General features: G+C 47.3%; 1 protein-coding gene and 1 pseudogene across 1 annotated transcript in view; both read right to left on the bottom strand.

Annotated features, from left to right (window-relative positions):
* Positions 1-10,867, bottom strand: part of LOC146796670 (uncharacterized) — a 440,337-nt gene extending 429,470 nt beyond the window's left edge. The window contains exon 1 of the mRNA XM_085629345.1: positions 10,848-10,867. The gene's annotated coding sequence lies outside the window, so the exon portion shown is untranslated. The remainder of the gene's footprint in view (positions 1-10,847) is intronic.
* Positions 10,868-14,346: 3,479 nt separating this feature from the next.
* On the bottom strand, positions 14,347-14,894 carry LOC146796669 (phosphoglycolate phosphatase pseudogene; annotated as a pseudogene).
* Between the last annotated feature and the right edge of the window lie 9,849 nt (positions 14,895-24,743).

The following is a 24,743-nucleotide window of genomic DNA, read 5'->3' as shown; positions in this document are numbered from 1 at the left end:
GGATTCCATAGTGTTGTTTGTTTTCTGGATTGTGTTTTTGGTTTCTTCAAATCTGTATGAACGAGAGAATCCCTCAGACTTTTGTTCCGTTTAAAAGAGAACATTGGCTTCTCATATTTCAGTTGATTGGACGTGAGAACTGTCCACTTTTTGTTGATAATTTTCTTGATCTCGTTGGATGATCTGTTATAAGTGGTAACACATATGAGAGCATCTGGTTCTTCTTTTTGGTATGTCTCAAGTAGGGCCTCTCTAGGTGTATTACGAGATCGTTTCTTCGCATTTTCAACAATCCTTCATATAGTTTCTTTGCCAGATTATCTGCTTCTACTTTGTATTCATCCAGATCGGCACAGTTTCTGCGTATACGCAAAAATTGGCCTATTGGGAGATTTTCCCTGAGCGATCGGGGATGTGCGCTATTGAAGAGGAGTAAACTGTTTTTATCAGTGGGTTTGGAGAATAAAGAACTGGTGATTCCCCCATTTTTTGCGCTTAACTTTACATCAAGGAAAGATATCTGATTTTGGTTCGATGTCATAGTAAATTTCAAATGTGGGTTGAGTTGATTAACCCATGTGTGGAAATTGGTCAGTGTGTCTGTATTACCTTCCCAGATTATCAAGATATCATCTATATACCGCCACCACCCTTTGATATTCTTGGTATATGGGTTGGTGGTCCATATATGTTCCTCCTCCAGATGTCCTACATAGAGACACGCTATGCTGGGAGCAAATGTGCTCCCCATAGATGTACCGTGTGTTTGCAGGTATAGTTGATCCTCGAATCTGAAAAAGTTCTCTTTCAATGCCAGACTCATGAGTGTGATAACCCAGCTTATTGGTGCATCCCAGGTCCATTCTCCTTGCTGTAGATATGTTTCAATCACTCTGATGCTCTCATCTTGTGGAATGCTGGTGTATAATGCTTCAACATCCAGACATACCAAAATGTTCTGTGTTGGATCGTATGTGACATCCCGAAGGACGTTCAATAGGTGTTTTGTGTCTTGGATGTAGGATTTTATTTGGGTCACCAGAGGACGGAGAAACCAATCCGTGTACTTAGACAGTGGTTCCAAGAGGGAACCTATCCCTGACACAATGGGTCTCCCTGGTGGTGGTATTCTTCCTTTATGGATTTTGGGTATTGTGTAGAATATGGGTGTTCTAGGATCATCACAGTTTAGGAAATCCTGCTCCTTCTTGTTTATCCACTTTTGTTTCAGTGCCTCTGTTGTAAGAGTGTTTATGGTTTTCTTGAGTCGAGCTGTAGGATCTCTGTGGATGGGTTTGTAAAATTTGGTATCTGCTAACAGGTTGATACAGAGCATTTCAGCATATAGATCAGCCTGTATCACTGTTGCTCCACCTTTGTCAGCTGGTTTAATAACCACATCGGGTCTTGTACTTAGTTCTTTTAGAGCTATTCGTTCCTTCTTGCTCATGTTGTCGAAACCTCCACCCCGCGTGGATAGATTTTCAATCTCATTTGATACTGCGTCTTCAAAAGCTAATACTTCCGGGGGCATCATTGAGGATGGAGGGAAGAAACTGGACTTCGTCCGTAACGATGTATACCTATGGTCTTCACTAGGTCGATCAGATGCCGCAAAAAATGTTTTTAATCTTATCTTCCGAAAGAATTCACTAAATTCTTATCTTATCTTGAATTTATCAAGATTCGTGGTAGGTACAAAACCAAGGCCTTTATTCAAGACTTCGCTTTCCTCTGTCGTTAAAGTGATATAGGTAAGATTCACTATTAATCCCGGGATGTGCTTGTCCCTGCCACTGGTCCTTTCATCATGCTCCGTGTGTTCATGGACGAGCTGTTGTCTTCCCATTGTACCTGCATTGCTCCATTGTTTCGTCTGCCACGTTTCCCTCTTCTTCCGCCCTGTCCTAAAAAACGGTTCTGGTTGAAATTGGGCTGGAAGTAAGGTCCCATCTGAAAGTGCTGTGGTCCCTGGAATGGCGGTGGTCCTTGAAAGGGCATTGGACCATAGGTACCTGGCCATGGGTACATCGGTGGGGGTTGGAAACCTTGGTTGTATCTTCCCCTTCTTGGTCTTCTCGCTCAGCCTCTCCAACTTCTATTTGAATCGTCACTGGACCAACCTTCTTGATCAGTATCTGGATTGCTGGAATCCCCCTGATATGAAGAACCTGAATCCGAATTATCTTGGTTTTGTAATCCTCTTTTAAATATGGGTAAACTTTTTCATGTGAAAATTTCTTCAAATCTTTTTGTAACTTGTTTACCTTGCTTTGCATTAGGAACTCCTTGTGTTCACTGATTTCTTTATTTACTTCTTCCAGTTTCTTTTTATACAGACTGATCTTAATCTCGGTTATCAATGCATCTTCGCTTGTTTTGATTTTCACCCGAATTGCTTCTGACAGGCGTTTGGCGGTGTTGATAATCAGTATCAACCAATCGCGGGTGCATCGCCACGCGATTAATGACCACTCTTTTTTCTTCCAAAAAGATTCTTGGGGCATTAGTTACTATAAGTCCCCTGGGTGCCGCATTACCTCGAATATATTCCGTCAGGATAGCCCCATGGAGGAGAATCCGCATCTGGGATCGTTTTAGTTCTTTTAATTCGTCCCAGTTCTGGGCTTGATTTAGGCTCTGATTTATGTTAGTGTCTGCTAGCAAGGATGGTCCAGCGAGAATGGCCGATGCCATTTCATCTGTGTATCCTAGTCCCAAAGCTTCGCACGAGGTGAGAGTCCCTAAGGAATTCATTTCTTTTTACAATGATCGTAACGATTGGAAGGAACAGTAAGGATTTTAATGTTGGTCTCTTTCTATTGGCGATTTAAAAGTGTATAGTGTTTAACAAAAGGACATCTGGTGGGCGTCGTACAGTTATAACTTTTATCAAATTATAATTTAGGAAAACCTGTTTTAGTTTATTTTATATATATACACATATATGGTAGGAAAGTCCAAGAAATTTTCTGCAAACCTTACCACTGTGTTCTTTATGTGCCCTTTGAGGTGAGCCCCACAGCTACGCGCTGCTAATCACGTTAAATACTGACGCAAGCAGGAAGGGGTTCCAAACTTACAGGGGGGGGCTGAGAGGAAAAATAGGGAGGAGTACACCCTCCCAGGTTATACACTGTTCTACCAAAAAGTACTCCCCACCACTAACTCAGAGATGAGATTAGGAGTTAAATTTGAACAGACCTAGAGTTTTCAGATGTTACGACCCCTAAATGAAGATTGGAACTAAACACCACTATTCAGTGGGGAAGGAGGCAACTCCTTTTGTTTTATATTCCCTCACACACCCTAGTGGTGTCATGCTTCATCATCGGGACACCTCGACCCCTATAAGTCGAGGTGGGCTCGACCATATCTCAGGGAGCTCTTATGAAGATGTTTATCTTCGAGGTAATGCGGCACCCAGGGGACTTATAGTAACTAATGCCCCAAGAATCTTTTTGGAAGACCAACAATTCAAAAAAGAGTGGTCATTAATCGCGTGGCGATGCACCCGCGATTGGTTGATACTGATTATCAACACCGCCAAACGCCTGTCAGAAGCAATTCGGGTGAAAATCAAAACAAGCGAAGATGCATTGATAACAGAGATTAAGATCAGTCTGTATAAAAAGAAACTGGAAGAAGTAAATAAAGAAATCAGTGAACACAAGGAGTTCCTAATGCAAAGCAAGGTAAACAAGTTACAAAAAGATTTGAAGAAATTTTCACATGAAAAAGTTTACCCATATTTAAAAGAGGATTACAAGAACCAAGATAATTCGGATTCAGGTTCTTCATATCAGGGGGATTCCAGCAATCCAGATACTGATCAAGAAGGTTGGTCCAGTGACGATTCAAATAGAAGTTGGAGAGACTGAGCGAGAAGACCAAGAAGGGGAAGATACAACCAAGGTTTCCAACCCCCACCGATGTACCCATGGCCAGGTACCTATGGTCCAATGCCCTTTCAAGGACCACCGCCATTCCAGGGACCACAGCACTTTCAGATGGGACCTTACTTCCAGCCCAATTTCAACCAGAACCGTTTTTTAGGACAGGGCGGAAGAAGAGGGAAACGTGGCAGACGAAACAATGGAGCAAAGCAGGTACAATGGGAAGACAACAGCTCGTCCATGAACACACGGAGCATGATGAAAGGACCAGTGGCAGGGACAAGCACATCCCGGGATTAATAGTGAATCTTACCGATATCACTTTAACGACAGAGGAAAGCGAAGTCTTGAATAAAGGCCTTGGTTTTGTACCTACCACGAATCTTGATAAATTCAAGATAAGAATTAAGTGAATTCTTTCAGAAGATAAGATTAAAAACATTTTTTGCGGCATCTGATCGACCTAGTGAAGACCATAGGTATACATCGTTACGGACGAAGTCCAGTTTCTTCCCTCCATCCTCAATGATGCCCCCGGAAGTATTAGCTTTTGAAGACGCAGTATCAAATGAGATTGAAAATCTATCCACGCGGGGTGGAGGTTTCGACAACATGAGCAAGAAGGAACGAATAGCTCTAAAAGAACTAAGTACAAGACCCGATGTGGTTATTAAACCAGCTGACAAAGGTGGAGCAACAGTGATACAGGCTGATCTATATGCTGAAATGCTCTGTATCAACCTGTTAGCAGATATCAAATTTTACAAACCCATCCACAGAGATCCTACAGCTCGACTCAAGAAAACCATAAACACTCTTACAACAGAGGCACTGAAACAAAAGTGGATAAACAAGAAGGAGCAGGATTTCCTAAACTGTGATGATCCTAGAACACCCATATTCTACACAATACCCAAAATCCATAAAGGAAGAATACCACCACCAGGGAGACCCATTGTGTCAGGGATAGGTTCCCTCTTGGAACCACTGTCTAAGTACACGGATTGGTTTCTCCGTCCTCTGGTGACCCAAATAAAATCCTACATCCAAGACACAAAACACCTATTGAACGTCCTTCGGGATGTCACATACGATCCAACACAGAACATTTTGGTATGTCTGGATGTTGAAGCATTATACACCAGCATTCCACAAGATGAGAGCATCAGAGTGATTGAAACATATCTACAGCAAGGAGAATGGACCTGGGATGCACCAATAAGCTGGGTTATCACACTCATGAGTCTGGCATTGAAAGAGAACTTTTTCAGATTCGAGGATCAACTATACCTGCAAACACACGGTACATCTATGGGGAGCACATTTGCTCCCAGCATAGCGTGTCTCTATGTAGGACATCTGGAGGAGGAACATATATGGACCACCAACCCATATACCAAGAATATCAAAGGGTGGTGGCGGTATATAGATGATATCTTGATAATCTGGGAAGGTAATACAGACACACTGACCAATTTCCACACATGGGTTAATCAACTCAACCCACATTTGAAATTTACTATGACATCGAACCAAAATCAGATATCTTTCCTTGATGTAAAGTTAAGCGCAAAAAATGGGGGAATCACCAGTTCTTTATTCTCCAAACCCACTGATAAAAACAGTTTACTCCTCTTCAATAGCGCACATCCCCGATCGCTCAGGGAAAATCTCCCAATAGGCCAATTTTTGCGTATACGCTGAACTGTGCCGATCTGGATGAATACAAAGTAGAAGCAGATAATCTGGCAAAGAAACTATATGAAAGATCGTACCCCAGAAGGATTGTTGAAAATGCGAAGAAACAATCTCGTAATACACCTAGAGAGGCCCTACTTGAGACATACCAAAAAGAAGAACCAGATGCTCTCATATGTGTTACCACTTATAACAGATCATCCAACGAGATCAAGAAAATTATCAACAAAAAGTGGACAGTTCTCACGTCCAATCAACTGAAATATGAGAAGCCAATGTTCTCTTTTAAACGGAACAAAAGTCTGAGGGATTCTCTTGTTCATACAGATTTGAAGAAACCAAAAACACAATCCAGAAAACAAACAACACTATGGAATCTACCAATGGTCACTGGACATTACCCATGCGGGACTTGCGTGGTTTGCCCATTTACAGAACAGACTAGAGAAATAGATCTGGGAATGTCATACCCGTGGGAACAGCGATCACACACGAATTGCAATACAGATAATGTCATCTATCTGATAAAATGTCCCTGCCAACTTATGTATGTGGGAATGACAGGAAGAAAAATCAAAGTGCGTATATGTGAGCATAGGAGCACGATCAGAAGGGCTATTACATCTACCAAATTGACTGCACATTACATAGAACAAAAACACACAGATTCAGATTTGTGGTGGACAATCATTGAGAAAGTAAATGGGGACGGCGAGATGTCCAAAACCCTATTAGAAAGCGAACAACGATGGGTATATAGACTCAAAACCCACATTATTGGATTAAACGACTCAATACCGTGAACCAACTCACTCAGAGGTAATACTCAGTATGAATAGTACAACCGAAACATAACCCCACATTCAAACCTCATAGATATAGTCATACCCTGACTTGAAACCAAAAATAATGGATACTAGTGATTGAGTATGAGTCTGCCCTGTAGCAACCAATGGCTATATCACTTGTTTATCTATCTTTATTTTAAGACCAATAGCTTTTGCGCCTCCAACGACGCGAACAGGTTGGATTTCGCGGGGGGTTATGTCTCAGAGATATTAAAATATAAAAATATTGATCCAACAACTAGCCTCTTGAGCGGACCGTCTGAGAACCAGGTGGTGGCCCCCTATGGGTATCCCATGAGACATATCTCCGAACTTTTAACCAAACTCTCAAAACCGAGTAGCTCAAGGTATATCGAGATTACACACTCTCGTCAGACAGTTCAGGCATATGGCTTTATACTGATCGTCTGTAGTTATAACCGGTAATTGCGCCGGCTATTGTGCCGCCTATATCGCCTCTGATGTATTTAGGTGAAATAGACATGAGAATATATATTGATATTAGGAATCGGCAAACACACATCAGTATATTGATAAAGTTTTGTTTGAAAAAAACTCTTAAAGAAAGTATCAACAGACACGCACCAAGCCCACAACTACAATTCCCATGAGTCTCGATGATAGTCGACAGATTCGGAGACAGGATACGGAAGTAGGCGGGGCAACAGGCAGTAGCGAAGTAGTCATTAAAAGCGTCCAAAAGAACCGGAACAGCACCTCAAGCAGTGGAACCACCACCGAATAGGTTGTTACGAGGGGCAGGACCCTTGATGGCGTGAGTAAATGCTGCTGAGTGACCACAACGCTAAGGTATGAGAAGAGAGCTGGTCCCCACGCGGGATCCAGCGCCGAACATGACTCTAAATAGACTTTGTCTTTTGTTTATGTTTTTGTGTGTCTTTCTATATGTACGCTCACTTGATGACCATCCCGTCATGACTAACGGGGATATTTACATCTCATTGGGGCATTGATACTTACGCTTACGAAGTGTTTGACTACAGGGCTACCCCATTAACGGTAGTCTTCCATTTGGAGTTGATACCCCTCAAAAAACGGGGTAAGAATGCATGTATGAGAGAGAGAGAAAGTATATACGTATGTAAGAGCGCGAATGGTAAGCATGTCATCACGCGATCATGTTACATGTACAGAGATATATATATATATATGTTTATAAATAACCACAGCGATTTTTTGCACATTTTATAGTGTTTGTTCACAAGAGGACTACACGGGTGTTAGTACGTTATCTATAGACCTACACCTAGGAATAAAAGGAGTTAGGATGCGGCATACAGCCGCCACAAAAAACCGGGTAACACACAAATAAGTACGTGTGAGAAAATCAGTTTTTTCACCCATCACCCGGAACTGTCTGGTGTTTTCACCTTGATTAAGTTGAAAAGCACATCTGCAGACATGAACTTTCCTGGAACTCCATATGTAATTATATGTGGTGTCTCTTTCTTTTTCCCTCCCCTTTTTTCCTTTTTTTGTCTCCTTGTTTCTCTACCTAAAGGGAGTGAAATACAAGACTAATCAGTCTATGACAATTGATGAGGAGTGTTAGTCTCCCTCATCCCGAATAGTGCAGGGAATTCTTCTGCCTAAACCTAATCCAGGGGGCATTATTTCCGCCCTGAAGAAAGTCCAGCACCCTTTATGGGGCCTAGCAGGACTGAAACATGTTGGCTATAGGGTCTTAGGACCATAATATCCCATTGTGACCCTAACATTGTATTTTATTTTCACCACTGACAGTTCCAAGAATAAAAGGGATACTGGGAACTGCTGTGGCTTTTAATCTTTATCCCCCTGGCCAAAAACATCTTCATAAGAGCTCCCTGAGATATGGTCGAGCCCACCTCGACTTATAGGGGTCGAGGTGTCCCGATGATGAAGCATGACACCACTAGGGTGTGTGAGGGAATATAAAACAAAAGGAGTTGCCTCCTTCCCCACTGAATAGTGGTGTTTAGTTCCAATCTTCATTTAAGGGTCGTAACATCTGAAAACTCTAGGTCTGTTCAAATTTAACTCATAATCTCATCTCTGAGTTAGTGGTGGGGAGTACTTTTTGGTAGAACAGTGTATAACCTGGGAGGGTGTACTCCTCCCTATTTTTCCTCTCAGCCCCCCCTGTAAGTTTGGAACCCCTTCCTGCTTACGTCAGTATTTAACGTACATGCCCGAGTCTCACACCTTTTCACTGCACAGTTGCCCTCTACTCTAAACTGCATGTGATGGAAGAATTACAGCAGCACCCTCACTGCAAGGCAGCACTCACTAATAGCAACTGCTGTGTTCAGGGCTGGCCTCAAGCACAGAAGCACGGACCAGAGTGATCAGTGTGTGGATATCGGGTTTCAGACGATATTTAACACTTTCACATCACCAAATAAAGTGCTCTGGTTTGTTTTGATCCTACTAAAATCTTCGTTTCCATCACAAATCCGAATTACAAAAAAAACGTGCTTTCCTAACTGCCGATGTTTATTGAAATTGTTGTACAGTTCATTAGCAAGCTATTTAAATGTGTGTTAGAAGAAAAACAGACTTTCTACAGCCTTTATTTCACACTCCCTGCACCCCATCACAAATGCTAGACAGTTCACTTTACAAAATCCTCTATCTTTGCAGTCAGAGAGAGAAAGTAAACACAGACAGATCTCCACCATAAAATGAGCTCCAATTTGTAAAAAGGCATAAGCTGACATATGACCTCCGTCTTTCAACTTGTAGCAAACCACACAGGATTAAAAAAAGTGTTAAAGGCATCTATATTCCTTATTCATTTACTGATTGATCAGAACACATTCTTTGCCAGAACGGGGGAAACTGGGCTCTAAAAAAAGCACACCCTGATCAAATCTGACTCGCTAGACCAAGTGGATTTTTCGAACCTTGGGTCGGACTGGGACACAAAATAGGCCCAGGTCGGGCTGGGACACAAAATAGACCCAGGTACCAAAATAAAAGTGGCCTTCGTTAGTGACTCAGGTGGCTAAAAAGAAGCGACCACATCTGCAAATCAGAGCAGTTTTGATCTTGTACAGGCACGCTGTATAGGTGATTTGAAAGGTTTGGGAGACTGCACGGTTTTGCGCTTGCTGCAGGCCATGAATGGGGTATTAACATGGATATCAACCAAAAAACCCGACACAACAGACTGTAAAGCAGGCTTGAAGAAAGATCCATGTACTGACCTGTCAAAGCAACACTTCTGGCACTGCCAGATTGCCATATAAGTATGTAAAAACACCAGTGCTAATCCACAGACCAAAGTAGGGCACGAGAACAGTATACACAACAACGTCCAACCAGCAGTTACTCCACTTCCTTACTCCCAGAGTTCTTTAGTGTGGTGGTGCAGATTGAACGTGTGCTGCTAGTATACAGAAGTAGTATTTAAACATTTTTTCTCTGCTCAGGTCAGAAGGAAACTGTTGCGGGTTTGCCTGTATCCCAAATAAAATCTTTGTTTTAAGTGACATTTGGAGATTATATATATATACACACACACACACACCCACCACTGTACAGTGGAGTGCATGAAGCTGCCTGAATACAGTTGAAGCAGCAGTCTCCTTCCGAGCTGAGTAAATAAGTGCGCTTAAACACTATTGCTCTAGACTGTCAATGCCAGGACGTGTGTTAATTCTGCAGGTATGTACTAAAGAACTGTGTGAGTAAGGAAGTCGTGTAGTATGCTGCTCATGAAAACACTCTAAAAACAAGTATAGGGTAAGAGAAATACTTTTGAATGAAAAGTGGGTAGAATGGCGCCCAATGGGGTTTCGGGGGACGGTCTAACAGAACCCAGCCCTGTTTATGTTACTTGGAGTTCCACCCGTCCGGAGCAGGAAAAGCGGCGCATCCAAGCCAGGAAAACCCTCGGAAGTCACATCCAGGGGCCGGTCGCGTAACGCGCCGCCCGAACATCCTGTCACTCTAGAATCTCCCCGACAACTTCATCACAATGCAACGCAGCAACTCTGGAACCCCTTAAAGAGAGCCACAAATCTCTCCAAAAGAGACCCGCTAACCGACCCTCCCATAGTTTATTCTCTACCATTCACCCAACTAGATCCACTTACACAACAGTTCAACAATTAAGCGCCAAAACAGAGACAACGTCAGACTTACTAGCGGTACTCAGCCAGAATTACCGCCATGGTTACCAGGGCCTCGCAGCTCTATGACAGGACTTACCTCCTAACTCCCGCCGGTTACTCTTAAAAATCCTATCACCGAATCTGCTTTGATTTCGACTATAGTATACTTCAAAAACTGACGGGAGGGAAGGCCAATCAAACAGTACAAATAACGTGATAAGCGGCTAATAATAGGAGGGGCGCTGTCACTTCACCCTATAATTGGTTAGAAAAAGAAAATAGCCCACCCCGGAAACGCTGCCAAGCTGCTCCGGAAGTGATCAACTCGGAAGTGGCTGCTCTAGCCGCACGCGGAATCTTCAATTCCAGGCTGTCTCGTCGGTCGCCCCTGGTGATGGTGGCGTGGTGCTCGGCAGATTTATCGGTCTGGGAGGGAGCCGCGGGTGTAGCTGATGTTTATTGCCGTCTCGCTTTACCGTAGATTTCAAATGGGCGGGGCAGATGGCAGGCTCGGGCTAGCGAGACATTTGGGATAGATGTTGGGCGTGCAGGCGCTCTCGTAGCCGCATTTGCACACTGGCCCAGGCATTCTTGGCCGGCTGATGGGCTGCTTGTCGCCATGGTAGACAAATTAGAACATTAGTGCGTTTTTATTTTTTATCCCAGGGTTTCCAACCTTTTCTGTAATAAGAGCTAACTATGTTGAATGAAAGTCATCCAGAGCTACTGATATTATTTAGTGTAATAGTGCTTACTTCCTGCAAGTTTACATTATTTGCCACATATACAAGATTACCAGTTGTGAACACCTCAGTACATTAGGCAGGACTGTCAGTGGAATATAACAAGCATTTGCAATGCAATAGGTCTTGCATTCATGAGAGTTTGAGCTATTGGCATTGTAAATGACAATGCCTTTGTTGTTTTTAAAACTGTTAAATAAAAGGCATTGTCATTTTACAGTGCCAGTAGCTTAAACTCTCCCAAATGCAAGACCTATTGCATTATAAATGCATGCTATAAAAAAACAAGCATTAAAAATGCAATAGGCCTTGCCTTTCATTAAGTTAAAACCATTTGCTTTGCTATACAGTACCATTAGCAAACCAAATGGCTTTAACTTAATCAAAGGCAAGACCTATTGCATTTTCAATGCATCGGTCTCACCTTGGGGACCTTATATGTATTTAGGAATACAGCATATTAACCTCAGTGCTGAAACATCTACTGTTCTTTAATATGGAGGGAAAGTAAGCACCAAACTGCGTGACACGCCAGGTATGGGAACACATGGAGAGAAATATTGCCTTTTAGCGGGAAATGGTATAGTCCAAAGCTGTGTTTTAATACAAGATTTGAAGACAATTTCTATGGACCAATGTCTGTGTGGGCAGAAGGACATGGAGGAGGTAGGTAGTATGGGTGTCAGGCAGTGTGTGGAAAGGTAGACACAGGAGACCTTAATAGCACTTAGCATGAATTAATGTACCTCACACCAAGATCCTTGTAATTGGGTATTTATGTTTTGCCATAGGTCACGCCGACTTGTAGACAGCGCCTGCTTCAGTTCAGTGCTGAAGAATCATGTGCCACTACTTGCGACCTGCTTTAAAGTCTCAACCCTTACACATTTCTCTGGAAGCCTTGAGACGGGAAAGCGAACTCAAACTTGATTTGCCATCTTATAAAAAAAGTAAAATGAAAAGAATGAAAAAGAGAGGAATGAGATAGATGGTAGTCCTTAAAACGACCATCCAGTGATGAAAAAGAACAGCTCTCTTTACCCAGCTCCGCGTTCACTTAGAGTAAGAGATCTAGAATGCTGCTTTGTTTGACAACGTCTTCTGGGGCATTGAGATAGTACCAGTTCTCTACCACACCCCTGGGACCCATTAGCTGGAAACAACAGTGGGAGGCAAAACAGCTTCCTAAGATATGTTCTGGATGGGCACGGCTAATGGTGTTATGCAGCAGCAGAAGACCAAATTATGTGGCAGAGTTGACCAAATTATGCAGCAAGGGCAAAGCACGCAGCCCCTCTTTCCACTGACGTGACCTTCCCATCAATAGAGCAATCCTTCAGGTGCAGTTGGAGGGTTGATGACATCCAAGTATAATGGATAGAATATTCCACCTTAAATAATAAAAAGTAAACATGCACTGATTTAGCTCACAGGTCTCCCTTGTTACAGGTGTGTGTCTTTTTTTGTGCAATGGCTGCACACTTCTGTGGGTATGTGTAGGTTGCACAAACATATCTCAATTACAGCCATATGCACCCAGAATATAAACACAGTCACATAACCGACCGAGATCTCACATTAAGCACTTTTATACGTTAGAGAATGCATGCCCAGATGCAGACCCGTAGTTGTTGAATGAATTCACAGGTGGGTGGGTGTGCAGTGGATGAAGATTGGTTGGTTGTGGGTGCCGAGCATGTGCGGGTGCACAGGTGGATGGATACCAACATGGGTGTGGGTTGATGAATGTATAGGTGGATGGATACACAGCTGGGGGTGGTTAGGTGAACCTTTGCCCTTCCTCCTGTATTGTTTATATAATATTACTATAAATGGTCAAGTTTGAACCAACTTATAACTCGCAAACTTAATGGCACACTTTTGCTTTGGCTTTTAATGCGCATGCGTCACCATGGTGCCTGTGCAGGTAAGCTATCCGAGCCTGACAATCTTTTATAAGGTGATGATAAAATGTGCAATATATACAGGAATGGGGTATGTGCACTGCACAGTCATATTTCGTTTTTTACCTTCAAAACTCCTGACGAAAAAGTAATCCACCTAAGAAGAGGCACCTAATAACGGAACGGAAAATCGGAGCAGTTTCCTCCTGTTATTCGTTGAGAAAGAAAACTGTAGTCCCCTTTGACGTGATGCACACACCATGGTTAAGATGAATCATGATTACCATGAGTCATGTAACGGGGGAGCAGGGGGCAGAGAGGGAGGGGGGGAGTTGGTTTCCTAGGTAATTAAATACTTTTCCCTCAACCACCAGTGAGAAATGAGCAGAAAGCAGTCGCTGGGTTTCCCGGCACTCAGTGACCGGTCCTCTTAGGTTTCATTACCCAGATGCCCTGGGCTCGGGTCAGCAGCGGCACCAGCTGCCAGAGTCCGCTGGCCGGGCGCTATTAATTGCTCCTCCCAGCTATTTTTAATCCCCACGCTATATGCCTCCTCACTGCTCTGATTAATAGGTGCTGACATAGAGCCTAAAGTAACGGGGCAATGGACAAGGCTAACAAAAGTGCAGTAGGCGCAGTAGCACCGGTGCACAGACTTTAACTCGAGCGTTTTCGTTTGTCAATTCCTTGCGTGTGCTTCACTTAGCAAACTTTGGCTATTTAATTGGTTCATGTGAACAAAGTATGCAAAAAAAATACAACCCCCATAATCAATGAAAACATAAAAAGCCTGCTGATAACACACTTCCAAAAATCAAGGTTTGCTAAATAAATTAAGTGGTTTGCCCAGAATCACAGGATGTTGAGCCTTCCGTAACTGTTGCAGTAAAGAGAAGACCCTTGCCAAGAGGTGCCCCCTGCCCTCTGTAAACAGAGTTCTAGCCTAAGGTATACATGGTGCTTTTCCACAACTGCTGCCTGTACGGTACAATAATGATTGGAGGATCTTTAAAATCGCGTGCCAAAGATTCCTACAGAAGAAACAAATATGTATAATGCTGACATAGAGCCTAACGGGGCAATGGACAATGCTAACTAAAGTGCAGTAGGCGCAGTAGCACCGGTGCCCAGACTTTCCCTCAAGGGTTTTCGTTTGTCAATTCCTTGCGTGTGGGGTCCAGCAGGTAGGCCAGCGCCTTGGTCAGCTTCATGTAGCTGAAGTGCTCGTCGAAGCCCACCACCACGGCTCTCACATCGGGGTCGTGGCTGACCCCAGCCCAGTCGCCCCTACCACCGCTGACAGGATCCGGTCCAGGCCCTAGGCATCAAACTCCTTGCTGAGTGCTTTGCCGCCAATCAGGTACACCTTTCCGTCCAGCTTGGCGATCTTGCGCAGGTAGACAGCTGTGCAGAAGGCGGTGCCAAAGGCCTCTTCCTTCCGGATGCTGAAGCCCATCCTGGCCAGCTTCTCGGCGTACATCTGCCGGCTCTTGGTGCTGTTGTTCGTGATGAAGAAGACATGCTTGCTTGCCCTCTTCAGGCCATTGATGACCTCTGGGGCCCCCGGGACCACCTGGTCCCCGCACCTGATGACCCCGTCGCAGTCAAACAGCACTGTGTCCACGGTGTCCGACGGGAGATTTTTGGCCTCCACCCCTGCCAGTCGCAGGCACTTGGAAGAGGACATGTTCGGGGTGTCGGGAAAACTGTACTAAGTTCGTATTGTAGCGATACGATGCCGATCGTTCGGCATCCGGCTTTCCCTCCCCTCCAGCCCTCCGGTATGGCTAAACATGCCACTCGCCTGGGGTTGACTACATTGGCGGATCTCTACCCAGGGAACACATTCTATTCTCCCGCTGACGATTCCGGTCCCATGGATACTTTATTATTTTATCAGCTTCGGGCTATCTGCAGGGAGCTGCATCCTACGTTCCCATTGCCTCCCCCTTGATGACCGCTCTTGATTTCCTGTACTCATCTCCCTCTCCTCGGAAGTTGGTTACCAAACTCTATGCCCTCACGCTGGCAGCCACCTCCATCTCCACTGACCGCGCTCGTGTGGCGAGGACCTTGGTGTTGATATTTCCCAAGCTGACTGGCTTTATTGTTGCAACCAGACGAAGCGATTATCCCCGAACTATCGCCTGCGCCTAATACATTTTAAATATTTGCATAGGCTTTATCGCACCCCTGTTCAGCTACATAAGCTGGGAGTCGCCCCCAGTGATAGATGCCTGCGCTGTTCTGCTCCTGCGGCTGACTTTTCCCCTCTTGCCTGGTTATGCCCAAAGGTCTCCGATTATTGGTGTGAGGTCTGTACTGCTATCTCCAAGATCACCTCCTCACCGGTTCGGCCTGATCCTCCGCTCTGCCCTTTAGGCTTTGTTAAATATTGCCCAGATGCCTCCCACCACTTGCAGGGTGTCCATGTGCTGGAGTCGCAAACCTGCACCTAAGTTCGCCCAATGGCTCGAGGATGCATCGCGATGCCAGACCATTTTATCTGTATTCTGGGACCTTATGCCAGCCAGATCTCGTCCACTCGACATATGGGGCCCCCTAGTGTCATACCTTCATGCTCATACCCCCCAAAGCCAGACTGCCTCTCCCGCGCTCCCTGCCGGCACTCCGCCCGCGGCAGCCGCCGGTGAAGGTCAGTAGCCGCCCTTTACCCCGTTCTTTTTTTTTTTTTTTTTTTTGAAAAAAAGTTTTATTGTGCAGAGAAAAGGTTACAAGCACGGGCCTACAACCGCCAGGGCCGGCCGCTAGTAGTTAAAGTGGTCAAGCAGATCAAAAAACAATGACTGGCCCACAGGGGCTCCGCTATATCACAGTAGATCAGACTGCACATAAGGAAAGTCAGGATACACACTTTTAATATAAATATCAACAAAGATAAAGACAAACAAAAAGCAAGGCGAAACGACTTGAAATGGGCGTCGAACCACAGCCGGGGGAGTCCACACCCGACCACCCGAGGGCGGTCAATAAAAGAAGGCCTGAGAGGGAGGGGGGGCCACGGGAGAACCAAATCTGTACTCCGAAGTACGAGATAAGCAAGGAACCCTCAAGGATCAGGGGGACGAGGCAACCCCAGACGTATCCACCAGGGGGGGAGCACAGATAGACCCGCGATACACGTTCCACTGCCCCCAAATTCTACCCCAAGCCCCCGGTTTACCACGAGCCACATACACAGTTTTCTCCCTGATGATGCACCAGTCCATGTTCTCCTTCCATACGGACACGGTGGGAGGCCGTTGGGAACCCCAAAGCTGCGCTATATCTCTCTTTGTGATCATGTTCCCCAAGGCCGCCCACCGAGCCTGAGCCGCATTATAGTCATTGGGCTCCCATACATTCAGAACACAGCGACGCACCTCCGGCAGCAGAGCGACCCCGGTGACTCGTCTCATAATATCATGCACCTGGCGCCAATATTCCGCCACCTTGCGGCATTCCCACAGAATGTGGAGAAAGGTGGCACTGAGCCCGCAGCCACGTTTACAGAGTCCGTCGTCAGAGAACCCCATCGAGACCAAGCGGGGACCCGTCACATATACACGATGGAGAATCTTAAGCTGGACCAGACGGAGACGGGCCGGGATGGCCACTTCCTTAGGGGATGACAGTGCAGTCTGCCAGTCCTCGTCGTCCAACTCCACCCCATCTCCCGTCCATGCCTCCCGAAGACGCACCAAGAGGTCAGCCCGATTGTTTATCAGTTTTTTGTAAATCAAGGAGATAGTACTGTCGGGGACGTGACCATCGAGTATGCGGTCCTCGAGAGGCGAAGAAGCAGGGACCGTGGTCCCCTCCCCAAAGACCGAGAGCAGGGCGTGCCGAACCTGTGCATAACGGAAGAACTCTCTTCCACTAAGCTCGTGCTCGCTCTGGAGCACCGCGAAGGATTTAACCGCACCTTTAACCCACAGGTCCCCCACTCTGCTGATGCCGATCGTGTCCCAGTGCTCGAAGCCTTTCGTTGTCCAGAGGCTTCCCAAGCGTTCTGAGGCGAATAAAGGAGTGGCACACGTTAAACGCTCACTCCAGCCCATCGCTACGTTCGCCGCCTTCCACACACGTACCGCAATCCTAGTAGGGCCCGTAAGGGTCCTACCAGCGGATCGAGAGTAAAGCGCTCTGTTATAGTTACCGCCGGGAAGCAGGAATTTATCCATCTCATATGCCGGGTTCAAACCAGGAGCGTACGTAGCATGGTTAATGGCAGACAGCTGGGAGGCCCAATAGTACCGTCTAATATCAGGAAGCGCGATGCCCCCGTCATACCAGGGGAGAGTCAGCTTTGCCAAAGCGATACGCGCTCGCCCGTCCCAAACCAGTGTCCTCTGCAAACTCTCCACTTCCCTAAAGTAGGCCGCCGGAATGACATCGAAGGAGTTCTGGAGTGCATAAAGAAATCTGGGAAGGGACATCATTTTAAACAGCGCCGCGCGACCAAGTGGAGACAAGGGCAACTTACACCACCGAGCCGTATCCGCCCTCAAACGCCGGAGTGGAGACAGGAGATTCTGCTCATAGCGGACCGCCGGGTCCAACGAAACGTACACCCCCAGGTATTTAAAGCCGGACTGAGATATTTGGAGCGGAAGCCGAGGCGGCAAGAGAGGAAGGCCACCAGAGATAGGATACACACAAGATTTGGACCAATTAATTATCAGACCCGAATTTTTCCCGAAGGAAGTAAGGACATCAAAGAGAACATTGAGCGACTTCCGCGGAGAGGTGAGATACAAGAGAATATCATCCGCGTACAATGAGACCCGATCCTCGAAGCCCGGGGCCCACCGGAGCCCCCTAAGCGAGGGCTCCCAACGGAGCCAGGCAGCGAGCGGTTCCAAGGCGAGAGCAAAGAGCAGCGGGGACAACGGGCACCCCTGCCTAGTTCCCCTCCCGAGAGCGAAGGGCCGAGAAACCCGCCCATTGACAACAACCTGAGCCATTGGGCCAGCATAAAGGAGCTTCACCCAGCTAAGGAACCCCTCCCCAAAACCAAACTTCGCCAAGACGGCCCAAAGGAATGGCCACTCAATGGTATCAAAGGCCATTGTGGCGTCTAAGGAAACCAATATGGCCGGTTCAGAGATGTACTCCGCCCTAGCGAGGACGCCGTGCAGACGCCGTAAGTTGAGAGCGGTATTACGATGTGGGATGAAGCCGCATTGATCCGGATGTATCAAGTCACATATAACGCTCAGCAAGCGATTAGCGAGGACCTTAGCAAGGATTTTGGGTTCGGCATTTAGTAGGGAAATAGGCCTATATGAGGCACAGCGGTCACGTGGCTTACCATCCTTGGGAATCACCACTATAGTAGCCAGACGCTGGTCGTCGGGAAGGGAACCCCTCTCGAGCGACTCCTGAAACATATGACGGAGGAAAGGCGCGATTTTATCCGGGCGTAATTTATACAGTTCAATCGGCAGGCCGTTGGGGCCCATAGCCTTGCCCGAGCGAAGGGAGCGAATCGCAGTAGCAATCTCGTCGACAGACAAAGGGGCATCCATCAGCTCGCGGTCCTCGACGGATAAGCCGGGCAGGGCAATATCCCGCAGCAGAAGCCGAGAGTCGTCCTCATCTCTATCAGACACCGGGGAGTACACAGCCCGGAGGTGGTCCTCAAAACACTCCACAATCTCACCAGGTTCAGTCACACACACTCCATCCGAAGCCCGAAGCTCCGGGACCACACGATTCACTCTCTCCTTCTTGTCCAACCAGGCAATCAGCTTACCCGCCTTGTCTCCCGCATCATACAACCTACCCTGCTGCTCCCTGTACATGGTCTTGGCAGCGTCAGTAACAAGAGACTTATATTCAAACTGCTTCAGGCTGAGGGCATGCAGCCCATCCGGAGTGACACCCGCCTCCAAGGCTGCCTCCAGCCCCGATATTTCAGTCTCCAGCGTCACCACCGCCTTTCTCTTAACCCTCTTAGCCTCCACTATCTGGGACAGGGCATGCCCGCGGAGCACTGCTTTAAAAGCTTCCCACAGGGATACCGAGGACAACACTGACCCCTCATTCTCAAGGAAATATTGATCAATCGACTTAATCAGGCTATCACGGATCTTGGGGTCTCGCAGGTACCAAGGGTTAATAGGAGCGATCCGCCCAACGGACCGCGTCACAGTGTCAAAAAGCAACCACAGTGGGGAATGATCAGAGATACCCCGGGCCAGGTGTTTAACCTCTCGAATCCGAGCAGCCTGGGCCGCGGGCATAAGGAAATAATCCAATCTGGAGAGACTCCCATGGGCCCCAGAGTGAAATGTGTATTGACACTGTGTCGGATACATTAACCTCCAACAATCCACCAGACCGAAGGTCTCCAGGAGTCCGCCGAGCCACGCCTGGGCAGCAGGGAGGGCCCTGGGCGGGTGGCGATCCAGGTCACCCGAGACAACCGAATTAAAGTCCCCACCCATAAGCAAAAGACTGTCAGGAAGCCCAAGCAGCATACGACCCAAGTCTGAGAAGGTGGAGTTCTGGAGGCCCGGGGGAACATAGACCGAGATCAAGGAAAGGGACTGCCCCTCCCACCTCCCAGTCAGAGCCACATAGCGCCCTCTATTGTCTAGGACTACCCTGGTGATCTCTAACGGAAGTGAAGATCGCAGGAGAATGCCTACCCCTCTCGAACCAGTGGTGAAACCAGAATGGGCCACGAGTCGGTATCCCCCCCTGTTCATGGCATGACAAACATTACCAACCAGATGCGTCTCCTGTAAGAACACCACATCAGGAGTCAGACGACGCAAATATTGCAGCACAACACCCCGTTTGATACGGTCCCCCAATCCATTGACGTTCCAAGACATCAATCTCAACCCGTCCCCCCCCCATCCCCTCCAGTAGATCAAAGGTCCCCTAGCAAATAGCGCAACACCCGAAACTGAACCATAGCCAATACTTCGCCTTGAAAACAAAAAACACAAATCCAAACAACCCCACCCACCCACCAACCCCCCCCCGAATCCAACACCCCCCACCCTGCACCCCTGCGGTCCAAAAAACCACCCCAACTTGCAGTGTGCCTGTCGCCCTACAAACCCCATTCTACGAAAAGACCCCGGAGGAGGAAAGGGACCCGTCCCCGCCCGCCCCCCACACAGATCATAATGAAACAAAATGCACAAAAGAAGTAGAACCCAGCCGAACAGTACAAAATGGCAAAGTCAAGGACCAAAAGTCACTCCGAAGGAGACCCGCCACCCTCGGTACCGGCAGAGGGCCCAGTCCGGTCACCCCAGTCCGGCAGCGAATCCAGCCAGTCACTCACAGTCGCAGGAGAGTCAAAAAAGGTAGTCCGATCTTCATATTCCACTCGGAGCCTTGCAGGAAAAAGCATAGAGTACTTGAGACCGAGGTCCCGGAGACGACGCTTCACCCCCTGGAAGCCCATCCGCTGTTTCTGGACAAGTTGGGTAAAGTCCGGGAAAAAGTTAATGGACGAGTTCTCATATCGGACCGGGCCATGGACCCGTGAGGCCTGCAGAATCGCATCTCGGTCTCTGTAATGAAAAAGTTTCGCTACAATAGGCCTCGGGGGGGCCCCCGGTTGCGGCCGACCACCTGGAACTCGATGGGCCCGCTCCACGGCAAAGAACTTACTCAGGCCAGCGGGGGCAAGCCGTTCGAGGATGAGCTCCTCAACCATGAGATCAACCGGGCGGTTGTCGGAGGTCTCCGGAACGCCTATGACGCGGATGTTATTGCGTCGAGCCCGTCCCTCGAAGTCCTCCAGCCGCCGGGCCATCAGATCGTTGGCCGACTTGAGATCGCCGAGAGTAGTCTGCAGGTCCGACACATACGTACCAAGGGAGGACGTCCGCACATCCAGCGATTGAACCCTCTCGTTGGTCTTAGAGAGATCCGCCCGGATTAGCGTAACATCAATGGCCACCGTGTCGATTTTACGGGCCAAGGCCTCGTACTGCGTAGCGATGGTCTCCCTGATGCCATTAATGGCGCCCATGATGTCCTGCAGGGACAGATCCGGAGAAACGGACGGGCCACCACTGGCATCATCCGGGGGGACACTGGCCGTCCCAGGGGATCCTTTACCCTGAGTGTAGCGGTCCATGTTGTTCGTCTGGACCGGTCCCCCACGCAGGGATGTCTTGGTCTTACGCCTCTCGGGGTCTCCCTTGCCTCCCATGAGAACCACGTTCGCCGAAGGGGACCACCGAGGAAGCGTCGAGGGGGCACAGGCCAAGCAGACGCGGGCCGCACCAGAGGCCGCAATGTAGCGGAGCGAAGGGACCACCGTCGATGGGCACACTGGTAGCAGGCGAAGACACAGGCATCAAGCGAAGGCAAAGTGAAAGCCCAGTCGCACCAAACAAGTCCACTGTCCAGCCCCTCAGAGATCCAAAAGTGAAACCGAAAGTGATGTGACGGCCACCGGCACAGCCCCGCTGCCGTTGTTGTTCAACTACGCCCCGGCTCCACAGATCACCCTCGCATCGGGCACAGCCATCGGTTGGGCCTCAAAAGTTCAAACCACCATAACTCAGGATTGCCAGGTCCGATTTGATTTCCGAAAGGAGTTTAGTGTTCAGCCAGCATTCGTCTTCCAGATTCCATCAACCAAGTCAGGATAAAGTCAGGATAAATTCCGAGGAGCAGCGAGGGTCCGGGGAGCCCTGTGCTCACGCGACCATCTTGGATGCGCGCTAGGCTCCTCCTCCCTTTACCCCGTTCTTATTCTGTTTCCAGTCAGGCCCGCTCCCTCTCCCGCAGTTTGCTTGATTTATATCCACTTTTGCTCACTGTCCAGATGTGCCTAAGTAATGTCTATCTAAGCCGTTGCTCGCCTCTACTCTATGATATTGGCCCTCATTTATATCCTCAGTTGATTCTATGTATACGTTGCTCTGATCAAGATTGTAACATGTCTATGCAATTTCTGTTAATAAAGAATTTTTGAAAATTAAAAAAAAAAGTTTGTATTGTAGTGCTCCAAAACAGCATTTAACAGTTTCTGGGCGCTGGTAATTTTGGTAGCAAAGGGGGCGGATGTACAAGAAAATAAAGGTGATTTGACCAGGATCACGGAACTTGGTCTAATGAGGAAGCCAAGATTAGAACTCAAGTTTTTTGATTCCTCACAGCCTTTCCCTGTTTTACTATGGAAAATGTATCAACTGCACCCCGCAAGCAAAAGCACGTACCCCACTCTACCAAAACATTAAGTTGAAACCTGTCTTAAGTTTCACCAAAATAGTAAATATGGCATAAATGGGAAACAGTCCCTTCTACCCTCCTTGTGCTGGCACTGCCACACACCCTCCAATCCCGATTATGAATGACAGGGGCTTCTTCTGCAGCGACAGTTTTGTGCAACCTAGCCTGCTGTGAAGGCCTCCTGTGATTGGTTGGTTGGCCAAGATAAAGGTCGTGATTGGCAATGACTGCATGCAAGCAGGTTCACTAGCAACCGGCTTGCTGACCTTTTCTGCTTTCACTGTCAAAGCAAGAAGTGAACTTTGTTGCTTAAAGTGCCAGCGCAGCATTTCACAACCCCTGCAGATGTACCGGGCAGCTGGAGCTGCACAGACCGCAGAGATCGCGTAGTGATGTGGCAGCGAGAGCTTCAAGTTTTACAGGCTCATGAGTGAACAGCCCAGGTTTCACTTTGCATTGTGGGACTTGTAGTCCTGACTATCCCAATAGAAAGTCAGGACGACAAATCCTAGAATACGAAGCAAAAACCCGGACTGGATAAGCTGCTCACGCATGGTTGGGATAGGGAAAACTGGGAGTTCAGAAGGCGGAATCTCTGGAATTACGTTCCGGTGCATTTTAGAGCGAGACCGCTGTTGCCTTACAAGAGAACGCTTAAAGTCAATCGCTTGATACCAACTGTAATAACTTGGGAGGTGTGGTCCCAAAGATCACATCAAAGGATATCTGCGACGTGGCGCCCATGTCAGGTGTGTCACATCCAGTCAGTCGTGTGTTTTTGGCACATTCAGAGTGGAGATTTTTTTAGCCCAAACTCGCAGTGTAAAAAACATCTCAAGAATCCAGCTTTCTTTGGGCTAAAAAGTCAGAACTGCATTCATGCAAACAGTACATACGTTCTCCCACCTACATCCACCCCTCGTTTTTTTAATATATTTCTTAACTTTAACACTGAGCGCGGTTTCCTTGAAGCTAAGAAATATATAAATAAACCAAACGCGGTGTCCGTGAAGCGGCGCCGCGCTCAGTTTTAAAGTAAAAAAAAAAAAACACAGAGGACGGTGTCCCTGAAGACGACGCTGCGAAAATGTAACAATAACCGTGATTGTGCAATTGAAGCTGCCCGTGATAACATACGCATGCGATGGCTTAAAAAAAAAAGTGCATCAAGTTAATAATAAACCTACTGTGTCACGCCGCCGGTAAGAGATCCAATCCCGCTAGGCGGGGCCAAAAGGGGACAGGGAGGCAACCAGGAGGGATTGAAATGCCTCCGGTGCAATCATTTCACTGCCTTTGGCATAATTTGTGACGCCAAATGACGTGCACGAATCAAAACTGCAGGCGGAGCTGAGACAGGGCTTTGGAATCCGTATTGATTCCAAGAAGCCCTCGCATGGCAAGAGCAGCGCATGCGCTGCTTTCGCCAGGCCGAGACCTAAAAAAAAGCGTTAGATGAGAGTATGTCCTGACAAAGCTATTTGAGAAAATAGTGTTCCGAGGCTCTATTAAAGCCTACGAGCAACAACACACGAAACGGGTGGTCGCCATGAGAGATCACAAAATGAGACAAGGCGGTACTAAGGAGGGATTACTAAGCCTTTTGACCAACAAACATCCACAGTTTACAGTGGACAATGACACAAGCCAATGAAAATGAGGGTAGAGAGTGGGCGGAGCTTCAAGTCCCTACCTCAATACAGCTTGCCTTGCAGCACTTGCACTGCCCAGCCTCGACCTAAAAACGACTTAATGTAGTACTTAGCCATAGCTACAAAGCCTCTGGCACCAGAATAATACATAATTTATTTTAGGAATTCATCAATTTTTCTCCAAATGTCAGCTTCCGAGCTAAAATACAGCCTTTTCAAATTTGATGTACATACATTAATTCAACCAAGAAGCAAATGTTTCTAATTCAGTAGGCTGGACTGCACACAAAAGAGCTACTCACAGGTTACTTGAAGGCTCCCAGTAGCCCATGAGCTACTCGTTGGAGAAGCCTTATAGTCTGATATGGGCTCAAGGGTAGGTAGGGCAGTGAGGCCGAGTTGGAGTGTTAGTGGAAAAAGCAACTGATGTACTGGTATGGTCTGACCAAGATAGGGGGCATCGGGCCAAGACTTAGAGGCTGCTTCCTACAGGGTTATTTGGCATAACGGAACTCCCTACCTGGGCGACATCCTGGATCCCACAAAGTCAGACCACACTATAGTGTTGGGGTATTGCGGAGCTGCCATGGGCCAAAAATAATTAGGCACAATACCAGGTGTTCTTTTGTTACTTGGCACGCATCGGAGCACAGTGCCTGACCCTTTGCAAG

The sequence above is a fragment of the Triturus cristatus genome, chromosome 10 (assembly GCF_964204655.1).
Source record: "Triturus cristatus chromosome 10, aTriCri1.1, whole genome shotgun sequence".
Taxonomy (NCBI): domain Eukaryota; kingdom Metazoa; phylum Chordata; class Amphibia; order Caudata; family Salamandridae; genus Triturus; species Triturus cristatus.
This window is presented reverse-complemented; position numbering and strand designations above follow the sequence as displayed.